Source organism: Caretta caretta, chromosome 7 (assembly GCF_965140235.1).
Source record: "Caretta caretta isolate rCarCar2 chromosome 7, rCarCar1.hap1, whole genome shotgun sequence".
In the NCBI taxonomy this organism is placed as follows: Eukaryota; Metazoa; Chordata; order Testudines; family Cheloniidae; genus Caretta; species Caretta caretta.
This window is the reverse complement of record NC_134212.1, coordinates 55084432-55093865: the sequence shown is the minus strand read 5'-3', so window position 1 is coordinate 55093865 and position 9434 is coordinate 55084432. Positions and strand designations below refer to the sequence as shown.

The following is a 9434-nucleotide window of genomic DNA, read 5'->3' as shown; positions in this document are numbered from 1 at the left end:
TGGCTCTGAGGTGAAAATGAGTGCATTTCTACCCAGAATTGAGCCCTACTGCATTTTTTGGGCAACATATGTGAAATTGTCAACACTTCTTAGGCCTGTGGAGAAAAAAACTCAGCTTGTATGGAAAAGACACGCATAGTTCAACATTCCAAATGTTTTCACCATGAAAATAGCCACAAGTTTCACCACACAGGACAATTTCTGGTCTGTAAAATGGCCTGGAATTAAATGAGGACTCTTTCCAGGAGACACTGCTTTCACATAGCTGTAAGAAATGCCATCAGAGCGTCACTGTACAGGAACAGAATTTAGCAGCCTGGGTGAATTTCCCTCTGTGCAGGGAGCACACAAGGCTTATGTTCTATCCTGAGGGCGTCAGTGGCCTTTAGCGCTTGTGCTGACCTTCTGCATGGCGGCAGAGTAACCCTTGCAAAGACGACTGGGGCTTAAGCAATAAGACTCAGTTGATTATATTGAGGTTTGGAGCAGACCCTCTCCCACCTGCCTGCACACCTCTCTGACTGACAGTGAGGGCAGTTCTTGCTGGGCTGGAAAACACCCTGTCTGAGAGCGTTGGACCTCAGTAAGGCCTTTCCTGGAATGATCAAACCCGGAGCTGTGGTGAACGTGCATCAGGCTGGCATCAGGCAGTGCTAGGCCAGTACCCAACACCAGGTCTCGGCCAATCTTGCTTATTATTCATGGAACAACGGCTTCCCTGGGCTCTCTGTACAGCTCAATAGGAGATCAAGGATTCGAAAACAGAATGTTCCACAGCAGACGTCATTTGTGGCTCTTGTTTAAGATTTCGGAGGGGCACTGGCTCTGACTTTGCCAGCAGTGCTATTTGTAGAGTGTATTTCATAATGAACGTTCACTTTGGTGTCTTCTTCTCACCCTGTGACCCAAACACCAGTCAAAGTCCTCACCAGCTGGGTTTGTTGGAGATTACTGGACTGAATATTTGGTAGAAAAGACCGACTGACTCATCAATCCCGGCTGGCGTGAAAGACAGTGGTGAGCCCTTAAACTTTCGTTCATGGTATCACGAGACTCCCATATTAACAAAAGCTCTATCACATGCAGTTAAAAGCACAATATTAACTCTGTATATATGCTAGTGTGTTCTGCTGAACAGGCTATTGTGCATGTGTCACTGCTGCCTTTTGCTGGCAGAATACAGGCTACTCAACCATGTGTCAGATGTCCTATACTGCTTGCAATTACTAGAGATTCTCCTTTAGCTCAAGTATTTGAGGCCAGTGCTCTTGGAATAGGAGGATCTGAGCTATTTTCCCATTGCTGTCATGAAGTTGGAGAGGCCAAGTGGTGACACTCAGTGGTTGTCTGGGTGACTATGGATTTTATTAGGGTACTTATATAGCACTCGCTGCATTCCAGTGGATTGCAAAGCCCTTCCCAGGCTACAGTCTGCTGCACACCACTGAACGCAGCCACTCCCTCAATGAAGAGCAGCAGTCAAAGAGCACATTCAGGCAGAAGGGCAGATCTTGACCACTGACAGCAGGGCAAAGGCCTTGTCTTTCAGGAAGTGTCGTGGGATCTTTCATGTCGATGCCGAGCAGCCAGGATCCCTGCGCAGTGAGCTCCTTGGAGCTCAATGGGCTCCAATTCTCTTCCCATTGTTGCCAACTCTTGCAATGTTATCACAAATCTTGTGACATTTGGTGTTTCTCTTAAAGTTCCAGCTTCTCGAATCCTGCAATTAGGTGGGAATCTCAGTTGTCATATAAAAAATAAGATTCTAGCCTTGCTGGTTGCAGAGAAAAGGAACCAAATGCATCTGAGAGGCTCAGAAACCAAAGGACATAAGACAAATCCAACATTTATTACTTTTAAAATCTTATGATTTGGAGGGGCTTAAATCCTGATGTTTGATGAAGGGGCTTGCTGGGGACACTGGGGCATGGCCACTAGGTAACTCGAGGGGATGAAAGACCACGAGTGTCGATAAAGCCCCCTCGCACTAGGCCCAGGTGTCATTGGCCCCCCCTCCTGCCTGGAGGCACTCGCAGCAGCTCTGCGTACTAGGCCCAAGTGTCCTTGGCCCCCCTGCCTGGAGGCACACACAGCAGTTATGCTGAGAATCTGCAACAGTATGTTGCAGAGTCAGACTGCCTGAAACTAAGCAAGGCCAAACAGGGGAGATATGGAAGAACAATGCTGAATAAAGCAGCTTTATGTATAGTTTAACAAATAATACAGAAAATCAGGGAACTAGCTGGGAACTGGATTGGCTAGCTATATGGATACTTGGGGCAGCTTGCTATTGGATAAGTATGCTGGGGAAAAGGATGTATAAAAGCCTGTGTAACTTCCTGCTCTGTGGTGCAGGATTTGAGATTTTATTCTCCCTGTACCTTTTTGCAGCTGCAAATAAACTTTTCTGCTTCTCCACCCTGTTGTGATTATTGGGTGTAGCACACCGGGTAACGAACCACTCAAGCTGTTGTTCAGCCTCTCGGCAACAGCTTTTGGCAACAGCTTTTGGCGTCCCTGGGTGGGCGACGAGGCTGCAATTTAGCCTTGCCCGGACCCCTCCTGGAGGTCAAGGATTGCGGCGAGAACCGACGCCCAGCGCGCACCGGTGAGTTCATCGGGGGCCTCGGAGGAGACGCGATTTGATCGACCCCAGAGGGCACAACGGTGCAACACACTCATATAGTGGAGAAGCTGTTGTGGACGGCGGTGAAGAACCGGTCCCTTAGACATGGGGGAGGAGCAGCTGCAGGCCACGGTGAAGAACCGGTCCCTTGGATAAGGTAGGAACCTTTTAAAATCCGGATTGTATGCTCTGTTGGAACCTGGGGACGCCCAGAGTTACCCTGTAGGTATGGGACAGGGACAGAGCTCAGAGGTTAGGGCACGGTGTACGCCCCTAGAGTGCATTCTAGCAAACTGGAAGGTATTTGGTGTGGATCCGATGACTAAGAGCCAATTAAAACCATTCTGTACAGTTGACTGGCCTCAATATCAACTAGAGGACCAGGAGTGGTGGCCACCAGGAGGGTCAATTAATTACAACACGATCCTCCAATTAGTTTTGATTTGTCAGTGAATGGGTAAATGGAATGAACATATGTATGCGCATTTGTTTCTGACTTTATGTACTCGACCAGATATTTTACAGCACTGTAATCTGACTCCGACTGGTTCGGTAGCAGCTAATGTTAGTCCCCAGACCCCCAACCCCCACTGTAATGGCAGAGCCGGTGTCCCCTTCGGCCCCCACACCCCCACCTAATAAGGATAGGATGCCTCGGGTTACAGAGATTGCCCCCTCGGTGGGACTCTATCCTTTGCTTACCGAGACTGTTGTGGCTTGCCCAGGGGCAGACAGACATCAGGCTACCACTATGCAAGTTTACATCCATGTGCCATTCAATCCAATAGACTTAGCAGCTTTTAAAACACAGGCTGGGGAATTCTCAACGAATGCAAGCAGGTTTATTTCAGTCTTTAAGGGGTGCCTCAGTAGTCACAAGCCAATTGAGACGACTGTAATATCCTCCTGAGAACCCTGTTGTCTGAGGTGGAGAGGGGTCAGGTTACAGCTAAGGCAAGGGGAGCGTCAGCGTTCAAGCGAAAAAAAAAGAAAGGAATCTATCTGTCAAGTTCCTCTCCAAATAATTGTAAGCGGCTCAGGGCATTTCTGGGTATGGCAGGCTTTTGCAGGATATGGATCCCAGAGTTTGGACTGTGGGCTAAACCCCTGTACGACTGTGTAAAAGGAGCGGATCATGACCCCTTCTATTGGACTCCAGAGGCTGACAGGGTGTCATAAATATAAAGGGAAGGGTAAACCCCTTTGAAATCCCTCCTGGCCAGGGGAAAGCTCCTCTCACCTGTAAAGGGTTAAGAAGCTAAAGGTAACCTCGCTGGCACCTGACCAAAATGACCAATGAGGAGACAAGATACTTTCAAAAGCTGGGAGGAGGGAGAGAAACAAAAGGGTCTGTGTCTGTCTGTATGCTGGTCTTTGCCAGGGACAGAACAGGAATGGAGTCTTAGAACTTTTAGTAAGTAATCTAGCTAGGTATGTGTTAGATTATGATTTCTTTAAATGGCTGAGAAAAGAATTGTGCTGAATAGAATAACTATTTCTGTCTGTGTATCTTTTTTGTAACTTAAGGTTTTGCCTAGAGGGGTTCTCTATGTTTTTGAATCTAATTACCCTGTAAGATATCTACCATCCTGATTTTACAGGGGGGATTTCTTTATTTCTATTTACTTCTATTTTTTATTAAAAGTCTTCTTGTAAAAAACTGAATGCTTTTTCATTGTTCTCAGATCCAAGGGTTTGGGTCTGTGGTCACCTATGCAAATTGGTGAGGCTTTTTATCCAACATTTCCCAGGAAAGGGGGGTTGCAAGTGTTGGAGGATTGTTCATTGTTCTTAAGATCCAAGGGTCTGGGTCTGTAGTCACCTAGACAAACTGGTGAGGCTTTTTACCAAACCTTGTCCAGGAAGTGGGGTGCAAGGTTTTGGGAAGTATTTTGGGGGGAAGGACGCGTCCAAACAGCTCTTCCCCAGTAACCAGTATTAGTTTGGTGGTGGTAGCGGCCATTCCAAGGATAACGGGTGTAATATTTTGTACCTTGGGGAAGTTTTGACCTAAGCTGGTAAAGATAAGCTTAGGAGGTTTTTCATGCAGGTCCCCACATCTGTACCCTAGAGTTCAGAGTGGGGGAGGAACCTTGACACAGGGCATTTAAAATCCTGAAAAGAAAATGGATGGAAGCCCCAGCTCTGGACCTGCTGGATCTCTCTAAGCCGTTTCAGTTGTATGTACATGAACAAAGGGGGGTGGCCCTAGGAGTGCTTACACAGCTGTTATGAGCATGGAGACGTCCCGTGGCTTATTTTTCTAAGCAATTGGATCAGGTTGCAAAGGGTTGGCCGGCATGTTTACGGGCGGTCGCAGCTACTGCCCTAGTGCTTGAGGAAGCAAAGAAGCTAACATTGGGAGGGGTTATGCAAATCTATACTCCCCACATGGTCCGAGCCTTATTGGATGCAAAGGGAGGGCTTTGGCTCACCCAGGCTCGGATTGCTCGGTACCAGGCTAAGCTGTTAGAGAACTCTGAAGTCACCCTACAGCCTTGCCCCTCCCTTAACCCAGCCACCCTCTTGCCAGAAACAGAGGAACAGAAACATGACTGTTTAGAGATCATAGATGTCCAGTACTCCAGCTGTCTGGATTTAAAGGATGTACCCATCCCAAATGCAGATTATGAGTGGTACACTGATGGTAGCAGTACTGTAATAAATGGGCAAAGGAGGGCGGGTTATGCTGTTGTGACCCTCCATGACACTGTGGAAGCTGAAGGTTTGCCTGCTGGGACCTCTGCCCAGCTTGCCGAACTAATAGCCCTGACCCGTGCACTTGAACTGTCAAAAGGAAAGCGGGTCAACATTTTTACTGATTCAAAGTATGCTTTTGGTGTGCTGCATGCTCATGCTGGCCTATGGAAGCAAAGGGGAATGCTGACAGTCCAAGGCTCCCCAGTCAAGTACGGGCCCCAAATCCTCCGGCTCCTAGAAGCCGTACAACTCCCCTCGGAAGTGGCTGTGGTACACTGTAAAGCCTATCAAAGGGAGGATCAAGATGTGGCCAGAGGTAATGCCCGGGCAGATAGAGAGGCTAAGCATGCTGCCACCCTGCCATCCCCTCAGGCTGAGAACGCCCATATGCATGCCCTTATCCCATCAGTAGGGGAGCTTCTAACCCCTCAGTACTCTGGGGAGGAGAGACAGCTAACTGACAAACTCAGTCTCCGGGAAAAGGAGGGATGGCTCCATTCCCCAGAAGGGAAGGTCCTCTTACCAAAGGGCCTAATCCGGCCAGTGCTGCAGAAACTACATCAAACCACTCATGCTGGCAGGGAAGCACTTATCCAGCTAATGGGAAAATACTTTATCACTTCCGGACTCCAACCCCTGGCTGCCCAGGTACAAGCGGACTGCTTAGTCTGCCAAAAGAATAACCCCCGACCGGGACATCCTGTGCCACCAGCTGCCCTAGAACCCACTCCAGGCCCCGGACAAGTGTGGCAAATAGACTTTACTGAGTTTCCCCGGACCCAAGGGTTCAAATATCTCCTTGTCATAGTGGATCGGTTCAGCGGATGGCCAGAAGCCTTCCCATGCTGTAACTGCACTGCCAGAACAGTGGCCCTCAAGTTTGTTAGGGAAATCGTTCCTCGCTTTGGACTCCCCCTGTGGATGGAATCTGACAATGGGACACACTTCACATCAAAAATCATTCAAAGCATCTCACATTCCTTACAGATCCCCTGGAAACTCCATACGCCCTGGAGACCGCAAGCCAGTGGTGTAGTGGAGCATACCAATCAGACCCTTAAACGGCATCTCTCAAAAGTGTGCCAAGAAGCCTCACTGCGATGGCCTGATGCTTTGCCCCTTGTCCTACTCCGTATCCGCGTTCTCCCAAAGGGTAGATTAGGGCTCAGTCCCTTTGAAATTATGTTTGGAAGGGCATGGCCTATGAATGGCACCCCGGTTCTGTCAGGGGAAGGGGAGTTGGGTAATGGTTTTTTGTCACAGTATATGTGTTCCCTGTCTGCTGTTCTCTTGTCTCTTCACAGGTATACCAAGGATTCCCAGCCTGTCCCCTTGGACTCTCCCGTTCACTCCTTACAGCCCGGTGACTCTGTGCTTGTTCGCACCTGGGAAGACGAGCCTCTCCAGGAAAAGTGGAAAGGACCCTATACCATCCTGCTGATCTCCCATACAGCGGCAAAGATCGAGGGACACAAGAACTGGATCCATCACTCTCGTCTGAAGGCAGTAACCGCCCCCTCGTCAGCAGGACAGTGGACCATCCAACCTGCTGACTCCTCATCTAGTGACGATCTCGGGCTAAAGCTACTGTTTAAAAGACACAAATAGCGGGCACCTTAATGCTAAAATGGGCCCACCCAGGTACTGGAGACCCTGGGTTGGGAAGACTCTGGTAATAATTAATTGGGTAACATTGTTATTCTCTGTATTGGTATTTCCAAACTGTGCATATCGGGAGCATAACTCCTTTGTTTTGCTTGCGCACCATGTTGCTAATTTAACAAACCAGACTGATTGCTGTGTATGTGCTCCAACTCCACTATCCCCCAAAACGGGAATGCCCCTTGACATACTGCCCTTGACCCTAGCAGAATTAGCCACCACCAAAGAGCAGGAAAGAACGGACTCACCGTTCTGGAACAAGATCTCTTTACAGCAAGCCACCTATCAGGACCAGGAGTATTCAGTTGCAGTACTCACTAAGGGAGTGTTATGTTTTACCCGAAACCAATCTGATCACTATGGGCATCCTGTGGGAAAGAGCTCCTGTGTTATTACACAGTGGGCTGATGGGTATTGGATAAAGACCAACAGGGGAGGCCAACAGTGTGGGTGTAATGGTTCCTCCCCTTTTAGGGAAACTCTTACAAATAATCTTACCACAAAAAAGGGGTTTGAAAATGTAACTTGCTGTCCAGTTAATATCTCCAATGTAGCAAGCCCAAGTGAGAAAACTCAGAGCCAAGGCTGTTGAGTGTTCTCAAAGGGGGGAATTGCTGGGGACACTGGGGCATGGCCACTAGGTAACTTGAGGGGATGAAAGACCACGAGTATCGATGAAGCCCCCTCGCACTAGGCCCAGGTGTCATTGGTCCCCCCTCCTGCCTGGAGGCACTCGCAGCAGCTCTGCGTACTAGGCCCAAGTGTCCTTGGCCCCCCTGCCTGGAGGCACACACAGCAGTTATGCTGAGAATCTGCAACAGTATGTTGCAGAGTCAGACTGCCTGAAACTAAGCAAGGCCAAACAGGGGAGATATGGAAGAACAATGCTGAATAAAGCAGCTTTATGTATAGTTTAACAAATAATACAGAAAATCAGGGAACTAGCTGGGAACTGGATTGGCTGGCTATATGGATACTTGGGGCAGCTTGCTATTGGACAAGTATGCTGGAAAAAAGGATGTATAAAAGCCTGTGTAACTTCCTGCTCTGTGGTGCAGGATTTGAGATTTTATTCTCCCTGTACCTTTTTGCAGCTGCAAATAAACTTTTCTGCTTCTCCACCCCGTTGTGATTATTGGGTGTAGCACACCGGGTAACGAACCACTCAAGCTGTTGTTCAGCCTCTCGGCACTGGGTGCCGGCAACAGGCTGGCCCTACTGCTCGGCTCTGGGAGGGGTGATGCAGGAAGAACTGCACTGATGTTGCACCAGTGCAAGTGGCAAATGAGATCCGAGTGTATTGACTGTGCGGGGATGAAGGACTGTGTCAAACCTGCTGGGATTTGAATCTGGGGCTGGACCTTGTGCTGCATGTCTGGGAAGCCGGAATCCATGCAGAAAATGTGATCTTGAAAGGCCAGTAAGTGATTGTGTTCCCAGTCCTCCCACCCACTAAAGCCTGTGGGTTTAGGACCATCTCTTCTGCCCTCAGGGGTCCCCCAGCTTGGAGAGACATGTTTTCAAGAGTACCTGTGTTACAGTTTTCAAGAGTACCTGTGTTACAGCGTGCCCTAGGGTTGGTCACCATCAGCAGAATCAAAGCTGGGACCTCTGGTTCTAACAGCACGGGCCTCTACTGCCTGAGCTAAAGGGCCCACTTCTGTTAGCCAAGGCTGTTCCAGGCTCATCAGCCCCACTGTGGCCCTGCCACTCCAAAATGGGACTAAGTGCCATCCTGTGTGACTGCAGGTTACACTTGCTAATTCCGAGGGCCTCTGGTGGGCTCCCACTTGGATACAAGCCAGGATGTCAGGAGCCCTGAGCATCTGCAACACCCAGGGCCTTCAGAGGGCTCCTCAGAAAGTTTTGGTCAGAGAGCATGGTGGCATCTAGGAGCAGGACAGGCCTGGCGCGCCCTCTGGTGGCTGCAATAGCAATCAGCGTGATGGTAAACATAACACTCCTGTAAAGGCCAGTTCCTATAGAACAGTGGTTCTAAACCAAGGGAGTGTGTATCCCTGGGAGTCTTCAGAGGTCTTCCAGGGAGTACATCAGCTCATCTAGGTATTTGCCTAGTTTTACAACAGGCTACAGGAAAAGCACTAGCCAAGTCAGCACAAACTGAAATTCCATACAGTCAATGACTTGTTGATACTGCTCTATATACTATACCAGGGGTAGGCAACCTATGGCACGCGTGCTGAAGGCGGAATGCGAGTTGATTTTCAGTGGCACTCACACTGCCCGGGTCCTGGCCACCGGTCCCGGGGGCTCTGCATTTTAATTTAATTTTAGATGAAGCTTCTAAAACATTTTAAAAACCTTGTTTACTTTACATACAACAATAGTTTAGTTCTATATTATAGACTTATAGAAAGAGACCTCACGCCCTCCCACACCCAAACTCCCTCCGAGATCCCACACCCCCTCACCCACCCCCACCCCA

At 49.0% G+C, this 9434-nt stretch overlaps 1 long non-coding RNA gene across 1 annotated transcript; it reads left to right on the top strand.

Annotated features, from left to right (window-relative positions):
• The first annotated feature begins 1916 nt into the window (after nucleotides 1-1916).
• LOC142072764 (uncharacterized) lies at nucleotides 1917-8109 on the top strand. The gene is made up of 2 exons (XR_012669322.1): nucleotides 1917-2783; nucleotides 6631-8109. It is a non-coding gene; the product is annotated as an uncharacterized LOC142072764 (long non-coding RNA).
• The last annotated feature ends 1325 nt before the right edge of the window (nucleotides 8110-9434 follow it).